The sequence below is a fragment of the Hermetia illucens genome, chromosome 1 (genome assembly GCF_905115235.1).
Source record: "Hermetia illucens chromosome 1, iHerIll2.2.curated.20191125, whole genome shotgun sequence".
Taxonomy (NCBI): Eukaryota; Metazoa; Arthropoda; class Insecta; order Diptera; family Stratiomyidae; genus Hermetia; species Hermetia illucens.
The window spans coordinates 38,501,049-38,518,989 of NC_051849.1; the positions used below are offsets into that span (position 1 = coordinate 38,501,049).

A 17,941-nucleotide genomic window follows, 5' to 3' on the forward strand; every position below is an offset into this window, starting at 1 on the left:
TTGTCGTAGACCGTTGTTGATGTCTAATGGTCTTGAGAGTGATCCTGCTGCTTTTATCTGGCCTCGCACATTGGTCAGGGTCAGCCTAGTCAGTCTTATTAGTTTCGTCGGGATACCGAATTCTCTCATGGCCGTGTACAGTTTTACCCTGGCTATGCTATCATAGGCGGCTTTAAAGTCGATGAATAGATGGTGCAATTGTTGTCCACATTCCAACAGTTTTTCCATCGCTTGCTGCAGAGAGAAAATCTGATCTTTTGTTGATTTGCCTGGAGTGAAGCCTCTTTGGTATGGGCCAATGATGTTCTGGGTGTATGGGGCGATTATATTCGTTAGAAGTAAAACTGCCTGATGGTAATTCGAGCAGTTCTACATTTAATGAATCCCTCTGTCTTCCTGAAACTTTCATATTTATGGTAAAATAGGCACAAAATTTACATTGGAGGATATGATTTGTCCATCGCTCATCTTGCATGGACAATATGCATTCACGTTAATACCAGTTATTTTGTTTGTAACTAATTGATTTCGTCAGCTTCCGCGTTAAGCTGTCCTTTTAGTGACCTCTTTTTTGCTTTTATTGTTGAATGTCCAGCTAGCAATCGCTTTCAAGATCCATTGTTTGATTAACATATAGTCTTGCTTCTGGTGACAATGCAATAATTTTGCCTGAAGTTTCCTTGTAAACATTTTAAATCTTTAAAAACCATGAACTCAAAAGTCGGTTGGAGTGGGACTCTCCGGAGAGTAGAAAAGAAAGAGGGGCTTTCTCCGGGCTAGGAGTGTTTTCCGGGGCCCGAAACAGATAAACTTTTATCAAATGATATTATGTACTTTTCCACCAACTCCTTCATCCCCCCCCCCCCCCCCTCCCCCTCTGTCGTCCATTGCACATCTTTTTCCACCCATGACCACTTTCAAGGAAGTAAAAAAATGATAAACTAAAGGCATCAGGAGAGGGAGGTGCAGTGGTGGTTCCAAACGTCTCATCGAAACGAGTCCCGGTTTTTTTTCGTGACTATGTCCGTCTAAGGTTGTGCATTCTCATGTAGCAGGCGAACTTCCTTTGTCAGCGTGCTCTCCTTTCCTCCTTTTTTTCATCGCTTTCAAGTTTCCAGGGTCTCTTTTGGCTGAAATTATGGTTTTGAATTTTTTGACGAAAGGTGAAAGGTGTGACGCTGCCTTTGATTTCAGGGGTGCAGTGGACAAACTTTAACTCCAGTAAAAACAGAATGAAGTTTGAAGGGCTTCAAAAATTCAACTTTGCTTTTCTGTTAGTTGTTTTGGTACCCATCTCGCAGATACTTTTCAATATCTGAAGGTTTTTGTCATTGTTTCGTACACCAAAGATTTGAAAATTGCGTAAAACTTCATAGAAGGTTCATCAAACGTCAATCTGTGATCATCATGAAATGCAATTTTGATTTTTTCTTCTGGTCCTTCCTCGTACATCAAAAATTAATTTCAGTAAATGATAATCCCGAACTGTCAGCCGATGTCATTTACCATATTTAAAGAAACCCATTCAATCATAAAAATCTTTAAAATTGTTGACCAGTAGTATTTGCAATGAGGTAGAGGTTCAGAATGCTTTTATGTATCACAGAGAAAGCCGTGTTACTCAGTACAAATTCTTTCAATTCTGTCGGCCATTCTGTAGATATTCTTAATGAAAATGAAAAGCCCTTTTCCAAACAAGCAGTATCTTCCTTTATTCTCACTCAAACTTCTATTATTTGAATTATGATGAGCAAGACTGTCAAATCGAATAAACAGTTGAAAATACTGAAATGTATAAAAAGTTTATGGTCAGTATTTGCGACGAGTTAAGGTTCCTTAGATAATTAATTGAAATCCAAGTAATATCCAAGAATCTTAGAACAAAGTTATTGATACTATAGAATAGGGAAAGAAACTAGAAGAGCAGAGGACTGCTTCCTTGACTCACAGAAAGAGCCGAGAAGGTATCTGCAAGGGCTGAATCCTTTGTTGTTAATATTTAAATCGCTTCCTAAAAGGCCATAAATATAGGGGGTCATTATAGAAGTGGACACCTCTCTCATACAAATTGCAAAGAGAGTCCTAACGGAGGTGAAGTGGTTGCAACACAAACAGATATTCTGCAGGTAAAGGTAGCAAGGATGTTATTGATGAACTCATCAAAATGACAAACATAGGAGGCGACGAAATAATGGGCTCCTTTGATGCTACCTGCTCCTATGAATCTAATTGTGTATCTCACGCGAGTGATTTGTATGCAGAACTAGGTAGAGTCCAATAGAAGAATTTAGATTTAAATCCTGGATCAATACAGACCCTCAATAAGTGAAAACGTGAGTTCCTGCAGGTTCCCATTCAAAAACATCCGATCTCCCCTTCAATCACTTTTCCTCTTAATTATAAACCACTTCTTCACTTCAGCACCGCTAGCCTCAAACCTCTTGAGCATCTAACCAGAACTACCAGAGAAAAAAAACTGAGAAACCATTTCTATATACCAGAAATTGGAGGTGTATAATTTCGTGGCGGCCCAACCAAGAATGTGAAAATTACCTCTGGGTAAGAATGGCGGAACTGATGATCGCGCATCGCAGGCTGTTTTAGTCGCTGAACAAAAAGTTACCAAGTTAATATCCACGTACAATTTATATGTAACTGATGGTGTTCCCGGGCGTCGCAACAGACGCCATGTTTCTCATTCTCCATCAACACATGTCGAAGAGGAAGCCCAAGCCATGGTCAGACCGTCATTTTGTTACTGCCGCGGTTGAGCAGTCAGTCAGCCCGCTGTAGCCATTATTGATCAAACCTAATGAAAATCAGCCATCAAAATACGAGGCATTCCCGCGATATAGGCAGAGAACGAGTAAAAAGAAAACACAAAAATTAAATAGTTAAAAAGAATCGAAATCTTGTGATTCGAGAAAAAAAAAGATTCAGATGCTAAAAAACAGTATTTTTACCTGTCCAAAAATTTAAATTACACGATGGCGGTTTCTTTGGCTGCTACTGCTGCTTTGCTTTTGATACCTATTCAGGTTTACCATAGTTTTTGGGCAGCCGTGGAGGCTTTTTGCTGATTCTGTTTTCTTACCTGCGTTGACCGTCGATTCTAATTTTGAATGCTGGCCCATTGGATGAAACAAACCGTGGCCAATCAAAAGTTGCAAAGACTGGTATGTCTTTTTGCCGAGTTTTTTTTTTGGCAGGTTTTTGGGTCCAATTGATTGGCACTTTTTTAACTTTCGTCTCTATGATGAAAAGAGATTCACTTTGTTTTTAGGCGTTTTTCTCAATTTAGCAACATTTAATTCGATTTCACTGGATTGGTAATGAAGTGGACGACGTGATGGTAATGAACAGAAAGGGTAGGCAGAATTGGAGAATAATCGATTGCAGACTTTTTTGTATGTTCATGGCTGGGTACATGCATATTTTCAGAATTCGAAATATATAATTTTCATTTTACTTTTGATTTTGGAATTTAATTCTCATGAATAAATCTTTGTAGTCGCGCTTCCACACGTTTTCTTAATTTTTACATAGAATGGTGAAAAAACGGAACAAATTGACTCAAAATTCATTTATAATTTTTTAAATTGAATATCATTATCAGCGGTTTTATCTTGGTACCAGTGAAATCCTGCATATGCCTTTTTTTGTTAGTTATTTGGTCCGCAGTTACTCGGTTAGCAGTAATCAAATTGTTTGACCGGGAAAAGGCACATATGAATATCGTCAAACTTCTTGACGAAGTACAACTGTCAGCAGAACTTGAAATGGAAGATAGGTCACTGCAACCACTGACGTTAACCTTAGCAGCCCCTCTTGTTGCAGTGGTCGATATTTCCAGCGGTCTATAAAAAGTTTCCTAGGATTCAGTTCGTACAATTGTTGGGAAGATACTCAGACGTCATAGCTACAAAATAGGAAAGATTCATTTCTAGACGACCACGTCATGTGTATCTGCTTCGAGAATGTCTGGTGTCTACCTGGAAAGACAATCGATTCTCTAAAAGTGTCTTTACAAACGGTACAAAATTTAAAATTACCAACTATCTATGACTTTTGAAAACATCTGAAGGTCCGCGTGGCAGCTTAACGAGAAGACCTTTCGAAAATCTATTGCAATCTATTGTATAGTAAGGAATAGTGTTGGCTCTCTTAGAGTATAGAGTGTGCAAATCTATGGAACCTGGCAGCTTTTGCGGCCCATTTTTCACTCAAACTTATTTGTCTTTCATTTATTCGACTAGTATTTATTCCGTAGTTCGACAGATCAATTCTTGATATCTAGCACAAAGAACTGTGCCTTATCTGGCAGATTTACATCTTGTTCTACTTCGAAAGTGACAATTTATTGGATGAATGCATCACTTCATGGCATCAGATATTCCTCGCAAACTCTGGCAAAGTTTCAGGTTTCCCTTTGTTGCAATAAGATCCCAGGTTTCTTTCCGTGAACAGTTGAGCTCATTTTCACTTGAGAACATCGAGACCATAGTGCACTTGCGATTGAACCATTATCCTGTTATTCATTAGCTTGGATCATCTTTTCTAGCCCGATTAGTTCTTCTGGTGGGCAGAGATTACACGCTTTATTATGAATATTCTATTATTATCGACCAAATTGGCTCTAAACATCATGGCCTCCTCAACAATTCCATTAAGGATGCCATCCACACCAGTACTTATGTTGTACCCGAAGATTTCAGGCGCAACCCCCGTAGTTCCTACTTAGTGATTTCATATATCGACTAGGGTATAATATCAGTTCAATTTCCTTTTAAGGTGGATAGAAATCATATAAAAAGGTTATCAACAGAAATTCACAAATCATCTTTTGCGCTTTTTGTCCTTGCAACACCCATTTTTGGGATACCTTAAGTGCATAAGTGTTTAGAGGGTTCATCTTCCCGATTTCAAGGAACGCCTTCAAATTGCCCTGGAAGTTTTCAGAAACCTGCTCTAATTCCCTGTCGGCAGGTTCCCTTTTGAGTCACTATTTAGGAAAAAAGGTGCAGCCACAAAAAGTACACCCACACTCTGAAGCCGTCACTGAAAGTGCCACCCTTGGACCTTATACTAAAGGGCGAGGTGAGGCCTGTACCATGCAAACTTCAAATAGTGGCATATGGACCCCTGCGCCGACGAACACAAAAATGTCACCTACTAAATTATAAGCTCAACTCTGGATATGGAAAGCGGTTTCATGTTATTTCCATCAGGACTCCAAAATCGGAACGTCAATAATTAGGTAGAATTGGAATTCCTGGAGCGATAACTATCTGAGAAACAAGATTGAACCGTAAACTGATGAGTCAAAAACAGAAGATTTGGCAAGGGGAGGAGTGAAACTGAAACCCTGGGTCAACCAAAACTGTATTTCAAGCACTACGATAAAATCGTGCGTCAGAGAAAATCTGCAGGTCCGCTAAAATCTACTTTTTTCTGATAACCTATTTCATCATCGCAAACCAGACCTAAAGTGACATGGGAATACCAATAAAAGTTTATAATCCTGAAAACAAGAAAAGTGGAGTTGAAGTAAGTAGCGGAACATAAAGGAATGAATGCACTTCCAATAAAAGAATCTCACTCACCATTTGTACGACCAGAACCAATACTTGAAATTAGCGAGTCCATGATTGTGAAAACCATAAAGGACTGACGAATTAAATAACTGGTCCATCGAGGCATCCACAGGCACAGCAAATTTATGCTACTGGATGGCGAATCAACACGACCAATTTTTGGAACTGGATAAAATGAAAATAAGGGCACTCGTAGGTCTGACTATGCCCTCTGCGAAAGCATCTGTATACAGTGTATATCTATACCAAATTTTTACTTTGCAATGAGCGCGATGAGACAGCCTATCATATCATCCTATCATCGCGTTGAAGGTACACAACCTGAGGAATAACAAACCTTAAAAATGGGCCTTACCAGGTTTACTAAGCCGACCATCCCCGGAGCTTAAGGAATCAGACAACACAAATGATCTATTCAGCCCACATTCCTTTGAGTTAGTTGCTCCATTGATTCATCGGTTGCCTATTGAAAAGGAAGGAAAGTCCTTTTCAACAAGGTTATAATAACACATTCTCCCCCTACCCAACATGCGATCTGTACCTTTTTTATTATCACCGAATTGTAGGCAAAATATTCGGAGTCGAAATCCCCTTCTCAAGGGTTCTAGTTCCGCTTTTTATTTCACACTCTGCGAATATTCGATGCAAATCTAATTTATAGTTTGAATTAATATTCATTAAATATCCCAGGGTTCATCCTAGGAAAATAAACAAATATTCATTGGAGGCGTTAAGAGCACCCAAATTTTCCAATGCTTTCCTCAAGAAATCATTGCCAACATTCGTTAATTCATCGCATCGAAGTGCTGAATAAGATTTAAAGTCTATAATTGCAGCGTCATACAAAAAAAAACATTTCCGAATATGATGTGAACAGTTTGCTAGCTTCCCCCCAGTTCCCAGATATTCCAAGGCTTCCTGAATGCATTGCGCAAACTCAGATCGCCATACCGCCTACTTGACCAAAGATGATAATTGCGATATCTTCAGCTAAGCATAGGCGCGTCTCTAGTCTCTGGTGAACACTACCATGCTCTTTACACCGGTACATAAATGAATCTAATCTTTTCCTACCCAACATTGTTAGGTTAAGTTCCCTTTTGCCTTTAGTGTGGTGATTGCAGATTGCTTACAATACAAGTCATCCTTAAAACCTTTTTATGGTAACTTCGTTCATATCCTTGCATTCTACCTTTGGCTGTTTGTAGCATGTCATACGCCAATCCCTAAAGGATATTTTTACTTTACTTTACTTTGTTGATACCAATGAATATTTCCTATTCGAGCTTACAAAAATATTATAATTTTGCTTATAAAAATTGCTGGTTTCAAAAGAGACGACTCTCGGTTTCATCCAGGGAATAGAAAATTTATCAGATGTTTCCTCACCTCTGCTTTGAGAGTAGCACGACCGAAGTGGTCACCAGGTGTTACTCCCTCCTTTATATGTTTACTAGCCCAGGACAAAGGGGTCTGTGGACCACGAATAGTGGGACTAAGCTTCTATCGAATGGTCCGCCATCAAGTGAATAGGGGAATCATCAAAGAAAAATGTTTAGTTTCGTACGAAGCAGAGGCAGCTCATAAGGCACAACCTCACACCCGCCCTGGGACAATTGTGATCCTAATTTGGCTACCAATTACGGTGGTTGCGAATTATAACCGTCAAAAATGTTTGGCCCGGGTAAAATCTCTCCAAACCGCGTCATTTCTTTTTCTTGACTGATGTAATCTGAGTCAGCATTCATTTAATGTTGGACCACACCAATTAGCGAAAAAATGTTTCATTCATTTTTGACGTATGCAGGTCTCATCTTGAGCAAAATGCACCAGCTTTTGTGTGACTGTGGTTTCATTCGAGGAGCCCTTCTACCAAAAATAAGGGAGGCAGTTTCTCCCCATTAGTGTGGCCGAATATAAAAGTAATGCGGTCTCTTACAATTCTATTTCTATTTTTTTCGTTTGATGGCGTGATGGTTAAAAGGTAGAGCGTCAGCTTCTCAATCTCCTTGTTCTAGGTTCAAATTGTCATAGGTGTCTATGTTCCTCTCGTGTTTGTTTCGCTGCTGTGAGCTTATCGTGAACAGGAAACACTTTACTTTTTTTCAGCGGTGGTTTCATTCTAAGCCTCTCTCCCTTTGTAAATGCCAACATTACTTACCTTATTGACTTTTTTGTTACCTGATGTGGTGGTATAATCTGATTGATTCCTAGTCACTTTCATCCCTTTTGCTACACCTGCTTAGTTCTTGTAATTTTGGAAATTTTGTCAATTATCATTGGCTCGTATAATGTTTATAAATATGAACACACTTCAAGTTTTAATACCAAATTTGAAACTTTACCGATAGGGACGAAAGAAGGCTAGCTCCAGTTCCGGGGCCTCCTTTCCTCATTCAACACTATCACCTAAAATTCTGTTGTAGATGAGCTATCAATGACGGTTAATATTTTAGAGAGGCAATGTGGTTTCCTGGTCATGCGGCATAAAATCTATATTTCCTTGACGCCAATGAGCGGGTAAAAAAATCGTTGCTCTCCGCAAGAAAAAACAAGTTTTTGTCTAAATTTAATGAAAGAGCAGTTTAAATCCAGCAAAGGATTGGATAAAGACCACTGCATTTTTGAGTAGTCGCTGGGGGTAAGATCGTAAACTGCAATTAAGTTCAACTAAATTAAATGGAAGGAACCTACTTCCGCGCAGCCAGACCGCATAAGGCCCTTTGTACTGTCCGGTTTCAAGTTCGTTTATTAAGGCAGTGTACTGCCTGCGTCAGTTGTGGGGTTTTGCGAATCTAAGGATACCTCATAATGGTGGAAAATATGTATAATAAATTCTTTATTTAGGAAAAGCCTCCCACGATATCTCAGACTGAAGACGGAAATCGGAAAGAGTTGATAAGTTGTATATAAAAGCAAAGCCCTTTCATGGTATCTGTCACAGCCTCCCGCGGTATCTCAGACTTAAGACGGAAGTGTAAAGGAGTCGATCATTTGAATATAAAAACAAAGCCCTTCCATCGTATCTGTCACATTGGCCTGACAGTCAAGGCCACAATCCTGATTTATATTTAGATTTAATAGATTTAATAGATCAAAGTCCTACCAAGGTCTTCATGTACCCCTTCTGAATGGATGACATTCAGGCCACTTCAGGTTCCTTCACAAAGGTTTCCATCTGCCAACTAGAGTTTAATTTCTTTATTTGACGTACTACTTTGTGTTTTAAGTGAACCCTTGGTAAGTCAATTACAGCCTCTTCATTATCAATGGTGCCCAAGTGCTCCGGAGCCCACAGCAGGAACATTTCGTCAAGACGATGTGGCGGTGCCGTTTCGTGCTGATAACCCTACCTTAACGGAACAGATTTGTATGGTGCGACTTCACTAGTTTTCCTGTATGTATTATTTTGAACCGTGTTCGCCTGAGAGCATGGTTGTAATCATTCCAAGGACTGGAGCCAGTTTCATGCTCGCGTTTTCGAAAAACTTCTCTAAGCCGGACTTTCCTGCCACGACCGGCCCATTGGTGAGCATTATTTTATTCGTAATGCTAAAAAAATCTATGACAACAGTTCAGCATGATCCACCTTTTCAAGTACAAGCACATTATGAACGTGTACATCTGGTGAATCTATTGCACTTTTCAGGACTTCCGACAATGGCCCTATGAGAGATGTATCCCTGGAATTTTTTAGTTTAGCGTTAAAGTGCATCCTAGCTATTTGGTAGTTAAATTCTCCCCCTGTTCATAATATATAGTATGAAGCTACCCAACCGATTTGAGTAATTATACCTAGTTCAGTTTTCAATACTTGCTTGCGTGTTCCGGGACCTCCGTGATTGCGTTTCAAAAGAGCGTATTATGGATTATTAACGTGCGTTAATGCGTGCGTTCACATCGTTGTTGGTTCCACGAAAATTCTCTCGTTTTTCAAAAGCCATAAGAAGGTATACATTACCAAGAGGCATACCACGAGAGAAAGGACTCTTTCCAGTGAATAGCCCTTAAGGCCCCTGGTCTCCTTCGACTTCCGACCATGCCTCTTCCAAATTTACAAATGTGCGGAATGAGAATTTCCTTTCGAGAGGATCCTTTTAATATACATATCCCTTACGAATTGACGAGTCCTTCGGAAGAATGGAAGTTAGGCTGATAGGTTACGAGCCTGTATAGCCGCATTTCTCAGGTTTGGAAATAAATATGTTCTTAACGTGTCGGTTGATGCCCAAGAAGCCGTTTCTTTCATTCCTAAGTTCGGGATGATCTTATCTGGGCTCACAGATTTGTATCTATGGAGCGAGTTGAATACCTTATTAACTGGCTCAATAAACATACAATATAATTGTTTTCTTTTAAATCCTACCTATGTATAGATACCGACCCAAGATTATGGTTGTTAAGGTTTCCTGGGAAATACTACTTCTACACTCTAAGAGTACATTTTTCTTTATTTGGGAATCGAGTGATCCTAAGTCCACCATCTACTTGATGGCGTATTAATTCTGAGGGGCGACTCACATTTTTTTGGTCCACGGACCACCCTTTTTTGGGGCGAATACCCATTTTTTCAAAAATGTTGGCTGACCATTTCGTTCATCAGGGCAGATGCAAACCCATCACAAGCTGTCCTTCCTATGGCCTGCGGTGTAGCCTAACAGAAAGCGGCTAAAGGTGTTGTTGACTCCGCATATATTAATTCAAAAACCCAATACAGGGGAAGAATTATAATGACCGAAAACTGTCAGTTTGAAACTTAATCTCAGACCAGCCAATAACTTTTTCGTTTAGGAAGTTGTCATTATAAAATCTGAATTCCGCCAGAGTGTTTTCCTCTTATGTCATGCTATTGGTGATCTTCTTAGTGTAAGTTGTGTACATCGCCTAGTCCATTTTTTGTGGCTTTCTAAATGGAACAGCTGGAATTTCATAAGCGTTACAAAATCTTTGCGACTTTGGTACGAAAGTTCCGATACAATTCCGATGACTTTCAACCTCTGCAGAAATAAATGGAACTCCACAAAGTTTCCTTAATTTTCTAAGAACTCTTTATGATTGGTTTCACTGTTGTGATCTTGTCATCACATGGACGGTTAATCAAAGTAGTTTGAAGGTTTATCAGAAATGCCATGATAGAACGGGGTCTCGCAACTTTGAAGCCAAGACGGTTTGCTCATCAGTTTTTTGCTCAGAGACTGTATTTTGCAGGCAGATACTTACCAGTAAGTAAAACTTCCGCTTTAAAGGGTCGTACTAATTAGACCTTGGTATCAGCTTTGGCAGTACCGACATTGGAAAACCTGTATTCAGACTCAGATTCTCCATCGATGAGCTTAGGGTTGTCTCCTCGTTTAAGTCATAGTCGTCAATATCGAAATTTTGATTTTGATTGCAAATTAGGATTGTTGTAGCATTAGCACAATCAAATAAATCTAAGCAGAATTTCTTTTGCGGAGGCAAGGCTAACTGGTACGCAGAGTTTACTGTTCATACATTTTAACGCTTATTATCACTGACCTTATCATCAAACCGCACTGGTCAAACAGGAAGAATAAGGATAGGAGAATACAACTTTGAGACCGTTGACAATTTCTCCTATCTAGGGTCGAAAATTACAACCGATAACAGCTACGATGAGGAAATCCGCGCACGGTTGTTGTCAGCCAACAGAGCCTATTTTAGCTTACAAAAACTGTTCCGCTCGAAACGTCTCACCATATGGTAAAAGCTCTTACTGTACAAGACAATGATCTTGCCAGTCCTCATGTATTCCTCGGAGACTTGGGTTCTTAGCAAGAAGAATAGCGAACCCTTGGCCGCGTTCGAGAGAAGAATCCTCCGAAGAATTTTTGGCTCCCTACATGAGGATGGACGATTCCGTAGTCTACACAATGACGAAATCTATGAGCGATACCATGACCGTCCGGTTGTGGATAAAATCCGGCTCAATAGGTTACGGTGGGCGGGTCACTTAATCCGTATGGATGAAGATGATCCCACCCGGAAAGTCTATAAGGGCAATATCTATGGTAGGAAAAGAAGACGAGGCAGACCCTGCCTAAGATGGAGCGATGGCATAGGCCAGGACGCCAGACAGCTTTTGGGGATATCGAATTGGTGGACCTCGGCGCAAAACCGCGATGTCTGGAGTTCTTTATTAAGGCAGGCCTAGACCGGATATCGGTTGTTGCACCGTTGATGATGATGATGATTATCACTGACCACTCTGTATGGCAGTTACACCTTAGTTTGATGCTTGAACATCGCTTAGCGTTAGGGGTGCTTCCCTAGTTTCCCAGAAGATCTCTTCTGATAATCCCTTGCCCATTGCCGCAGCCACCTAGACGGAAACATAGGTAATCCTCGAAAAGGAACAAAATCTAATGAGCCGTATCTTCATTCTACTACGAGGTGTGGTGATTAGAAATGTTATGAGGGACCGCTCCACGTCCTCTTGCGTGACGAATCGAATAAACCTACCCTCTGCGGAGCTCTAGATGAAAACTGGACATTTTCCTTTACTCCATTCTCTCCACTTATTTCTTTTTAATGAATATTAGAAAAAGTCCTTCTTTTCTCAGTGCAAGGTGTTGATATTACTGCGACATTCCAAAACTAGTGTTAATAATTTCCTGCGACCCAAAAAGGACATTATGCATCATCGATTCAACGCCATTAAAATAACAAAACAACATTTGTAACAATAACAGTTGCATGACAAGGGAATTATCGATAGACATGTCTCAAGTGGTCACGCATTTGGGAGATACACAGAATTTGGTGTTTAGATAGTGAGACCACGAGCAAATGGTTCGAAAGGAAGTAGTCCATTTACCTGACATCACCTGGAGTTGTGATGATAGGCCCACAATATATGCTTTTCCTTAATAAATTAGGAGTTTTTCAATAGAATGTCTGAATTCAATGGAGGCTTGAACCATGGGAGAAATTCGAGTGTCCAAAGGCTTATTTACTTTACGGAAGGTTGAATGCATGTAAATGATGAATGCCCGTGAAATTCAGGCAATTTTAGTTTAGAACCAAAATCGAGTAAGTCAGGTAATCGTTCTTCAAGATATTTACTTGAAATATATCCAGAAGAGCTCTTCAGAGATGACATGAAAACGTAGAGGCGAGTGGAATTTCAAACAGAATATTGTCAAATTGAACTCCTTCATGTCCCAGCTTCAAGCCTTTTTCGGCTTGTTGAGAATATTAAAGGCGCTTAGACCATCTAAGATAAAACAAAGCTTCTTTAAGATAAAAACTAGAACCGGAAAAACCAGAATTGAGAAAAATCGAGATCGACCAATATCGCTTTGTGTGGGTTACATTCTCGCTTGATCCCAGCTCGCATCAGGCATTGAAAACGAAGTAACGAATGGAAAAATTGAGTATAAACAAAATGAAGTATCAGAAACCGGCATAGCGGCAACTGCGATAGTAGCAATGCGTTGTTATTATGGCAACCGGTTACCAAAATGGATATTCGAGCATGCCGTGAACCCGCGGTGCTGAAAGCCCGACCTATAGATTCTCCGTGTATCCAATGTATCTTGTATCTAGCAAAGTTATTGAACGACAAAATGGAGGAATGATCTGAGAAGTGTTTTTCTTTTCTGCAGTCGAGAAGTTGTATTTTCCGTCTGTCTGTGTTTTTCTTATTTCGGCTATTGTTATTTTTTCTCATTGTTCCCATAGCATTTCTGGTTTGCAATCAACCGACGGTATCCAACTGAGAGCGCACCCAAAACAGAAATTATTTCAGAAAAGAGTCTGGAGATTTTCAAGATTAAGTTTTTGGCGGTTTCAAGAGTTCACAACTGAAATTTATAAAATGGGTGGGAGATGAAAAAAAAAAAGTTTGGACAAATGCCGGTATATCCGGCGTGTTAGTTGCGCTCATTTTAGAGGAATTTTCCATAATGTAGGCGGTTTGTTGAGGGGAATATGTTCGGACTGTTTCGTTATTTATAAGGTAATATGATCTTTTGTCGACTGAAAGAATTAGAGCAGTTCCATAATTCATTCGTAACTGTAACTATTTTTCCGTGTAATTGAGAGGGAACTGTTCTTTTGTAACGAAATATTTAGCCTTCTTGCTAAGTTCTAGATCTTACCGCTTGAGATTGATTTTTTAGTACCATATCCGCAACTAGAATGTATATTTTTGTCAAAAGATTAAAAGCGACTAATACCGAATATCGGCACAGACGCTCACGTACTGTCTCTTCTTGTAACCTACATTTTGGATAAAAGTTCTTTTAATTCTAATGACGATTCTAAAAACTTTAATATTAAAGTCTCAATCAAAATCTAGGTTGGTGTCCCATAAGTCAGTATCTTTTCTTTTTAGAACACCCTACAGTCATTAGATTTCAAGTACGGGGGAGGAAAAATTGACTTCGAAAGATGTTGGGAATAAATAAGATTGGTAAAGCAAACTGATTCGATCGAACGGTTTTATTATTTTTGAGGCGTATAATTTTCCTCACCATAGGGTCAAAGCTCTTACTGTACAAGACAATGATCTTGCCAGTCCTCATGTATTCCTCGGAGGGTTGGGTTCTTAGCAAGAAGAATTGCGAACTCTTGGCCGCCTTCGAGAGAAGAATCCTCCGAAGAATTTTTGGCCCCCTACATGAGGATCGACGATACCGTAACTCACATAACGACGAAATCTATGGGCGATACCATGACCGTCAGGTTGTGGATAAAATCTGGCTCAATAGGTTGCGGCGCGCGGGTCACTTAATCCGTATGGACGAGGATGACCCCACCCGAAAAGTCTATAAGGGTAATATCTATGGCAAAAAAAGAAGACGAGGCAGACCCTGCCTAAGATGGAAAAATGGCGTAGGCCAGGACGCCAGGCAGCTTTTAGGGACATCGAATTGGTGGACCTGGGCTCAAAACCGGGATGTCTGCAGTTTCTTATTAAGGCAGGCCTAAACCGGATTCTGATTGTTGCGCCGTTGATGATGATCATTTTCCTGACCACCATATTTTATAAAACAAGCTACTATATCGAGTTTAGTTTCCATTGCAATGCTTTTCCAACTTGACGCTGCTATGTTTGTTATTAACTCCTTCTTGGACCTGGAGTGGGGGGAGGGAGAGAGGTTAACGTTAATTCCTGTAAAAACTTGTACAATTTTGTGTTTCTTTTGGGGCCACAGTTAAAAGCTATTTATTAAAATCTATGGTACAGGGTGACAGACGGAATATGGACGGTTTTGAGCTGCGTTGTGCTGAGAGCCTGGTGGTGTTAGATGAGCGTGGTGGGGATATTTCTTCTCTGCACAAGATGCCATTTCAGTTGCAATGGAGCAGCGGGACTTGCAACGTCGTTTGTTTTTATATGAGTTTCATTAAAACTGGTTTACAATTACAATTCAATGACGGTCATCATGGAGTTGTTCCCAGTCGTAACACTATTTTCAGATGGGTGAAACATCCATTTAAAAGATGTTTGGTTTCAGCAGGATGGCGCTACATCCCACAGCGCTAATGACTCAATGGCAATGGCGAGCGGATTGTGTCACAATTTGGCGATGTTTCTTGGCCCCCCAGGTCATCTGACTTATCAATGTGTAACTTTTTTCTGTAGGGGTACCTCAAGAGCCGTGTCTATAGCCACAAACCGCGAGATTTGGATGAAATAAAATATGCAATCGATCAAGGGGTTTCATCCCGTGTGAAGGCCATTTTTTCGCCTTTTTTAGAAATTTTTTGTGAAGAACTGGATAAAGGTTCAAATGCGATTTTTTCACCATATATTTATTAATATCTTGAGCATGCGTAGTAATTTTTCCATCCCGATAGCACAGTTCATTACTGAAATACAGAGCAACCTATACACTCATCTCCAAAAAGGTGTTTTTTTCCTGCCACGCTAGAAGGCGCTGTGATAATCTTGAAGAAAAAATGTAAACTGCATTTTAACCTGCGGGCCACAGTCAGTAAACTAGGATTATTAAAAAATATTGAAAGCTACATTTTTGGTGCCTTGTTAAACTTTTTTTGCTGAATTTTGATGTTTTTTCAAGGAGCCTTTAATGAATAGAAAACAAACTACCGAACGAATCGCAATTATTCTAGTTTGCAAACCTTAGGAATATGTTCTGAAGAAGTCCTGAAAATTTCAAAGAATTCTTCTTCTATTCTTTTTTGTGTTAAACACCCAAGTTTATCAAAAAGGGGCAGAGGCAACTCATCCGTCAGCCAACTTTTTTGATAAACTTAGGTGTTTAACTCAAAAAAGAAGAATCTGTTGACCACAAGAGAGGGAGTTAGTGGTTAGTCCTAAGTGGTCTGGTTTGTCATCCAGCGGATGCGGACTCAGGACTCTCAGCATCGTTTACAAAAAGTTCTCTTCAGCCTGGTTTAGGTCGCACTCATGTCCTGTTTGCGATTATATATAAATGGAGCGATTACCACCTGTCGCTACTTTCGGTCACGCTGCTCTCAGCGCAGAGGTGAGAACGAAACTGTCAGTCAACATTTTTGAAAAAAACCAAAGTTCTTTCTATAAATGATCGCTTTCCCCAGGTAACGCTGGGAGGGTTTTTGGAAATTTTAATTTTTCACTTATTGGGAACACTTTAAAAACGCTATTGTTGGGGAAAAAGCAACTAATTTATTATTGCAAAAGAAAAAATATTAATAAATTTTAGAAAAACTCTCCAGCTTTACTTTGTAAATTATGTACAAAAAAAAAAAAATTCAAAAGAATCGACGCAACAAATTTCGAGTTATTTGGGGCACTGACTTTGAAAACCTGAGTTAAAGGAAAAATGCTTTGAGCCCACACTGAATCAACGATGCTAGGTGCATAAAGGATATTGCTAGCCTACATGACGTCTAAAGCACCTTTTTAAGATTTTGTGTAAAACAAACCCTTATTAGAATCGATTTACTGTCTGTCTGTCACACCTTATATCTCAGAAACGATTACTTCCATTGATATGTAATTTGGTAAAAAGGTAGAGCCTGTGAATCCCATTGTATGCAGTGAGTAGCATAGCTCCACGTTGAGTTTAAGGAGGGTCAGCAATACTCGAAAGGAGGGTTTTATTTTTTTTCTACCGAGTATAGCCCTGTTGGGTATCAAATGAAAGGCCTTTTCGAAGCTGATAATTGTTTTGATATTGATTGCAAAGGAAAGGAGTGTGGGGGTCCGAAAAGGGACCCGTTCTAAGAAATTGCCTAACCCTACTATATGGAAAAAATATGGAATCTAGCCCTCAAAATACTGTGTATAAATAAAGTTAATAATAGCATACTACTATATTTATTGTAGGTATGTTTTTTTAGAAATTGAATTTAGTCTGCTCCGGGCCCCGCTGGACTTATCACGGTTGGTGAAGCAAAGAACCTTCATTGAAGACACAGCTGCAATCTCAACGATGGCAGAGTTCCATTCAAGTGCTTTGGTAAAATTTTCCAACTAAGCTGTTTCGAACTGTCATTATTGTTCTGCCTAAAATCTCCGACACATGACACGACACAACACATGAGGGCATCTTTTCTCAGGTCTGCATAGATAGGCTTGATAACATCCAAAACATTCTTGGGAGGAGCGTGTGTTTTAACGAATCCAATGCATTAGTAGTCTTTACTGATATCTATCGAAATTATTCCCAGAATTTTTTTCAGGCTTGGAAATAGGCTTCGATTGACTAACGTACACATTTACTTATTTTTGTTTTTTAAGCGTGTCGATGCCTTTTCCAAGCAACTTAAGTTGGATCCTATGTGCGCTTCGCGTTTTAAGACAGGTCAACTCAAAAAATGCAATTCCCATATTGCGTTGTATTCCCTTCTAAGCTTTTTCCTCAGTTCCTTTGCTCCGAAATAAGAAAAGCATGAGGTTACAGATGTCTAAAGCAAATAACCATGTGGAAAAACTCGGAACAGTTAGGGAAATTCAGTAGAAAGTCGTATTTTAATCACTTCCACTAATTGGAGGATTCATTTGCTAAAGTGGAAAGTATGGAGGCGGAAATTTTAATAGGTCAAGGATCGACAAAGAACTGAATAAGCGGCATTAAACGACCAGCTTCCCATCAGTTCCGCGTCACTCAATATTGGAAACGCAATTATTGATGGATTGATGAACAAGAGTGGCGGAAATTATCTAAATTTTCAAGCTATCAGTATGGCATGGTGAGGTTGACTGATGGTGAATTGAGACTGATGTCAAACTGATGGGACACTTACCATGTTAGGTCGCTTCAGCTTTTTAAAAGAACTTCAATGAAACTATTGAGGTCGCAATTGGCAAATTAAAATTTAGTGTCCGTGTATCTGAATTTACGAGGTGATGAGAGCGAAGCTAACTGAAA

General features: G+C 39.7%; 1 protein-coding gene across 3 annotated transcripts in view; it reads left to right on the forward strand.

Annotated features, from left to right (window-relative positions):
• Positions 1-17,941, forward strand: part of LOC119646429 (segmentation protein cap'n'collar) — a 332,005-nt gene that overhangs the window by 224,621 nt on the left and 89,443 nt on the right. The gene's annotated exons all lie outside the window — the stretch shown is intronic.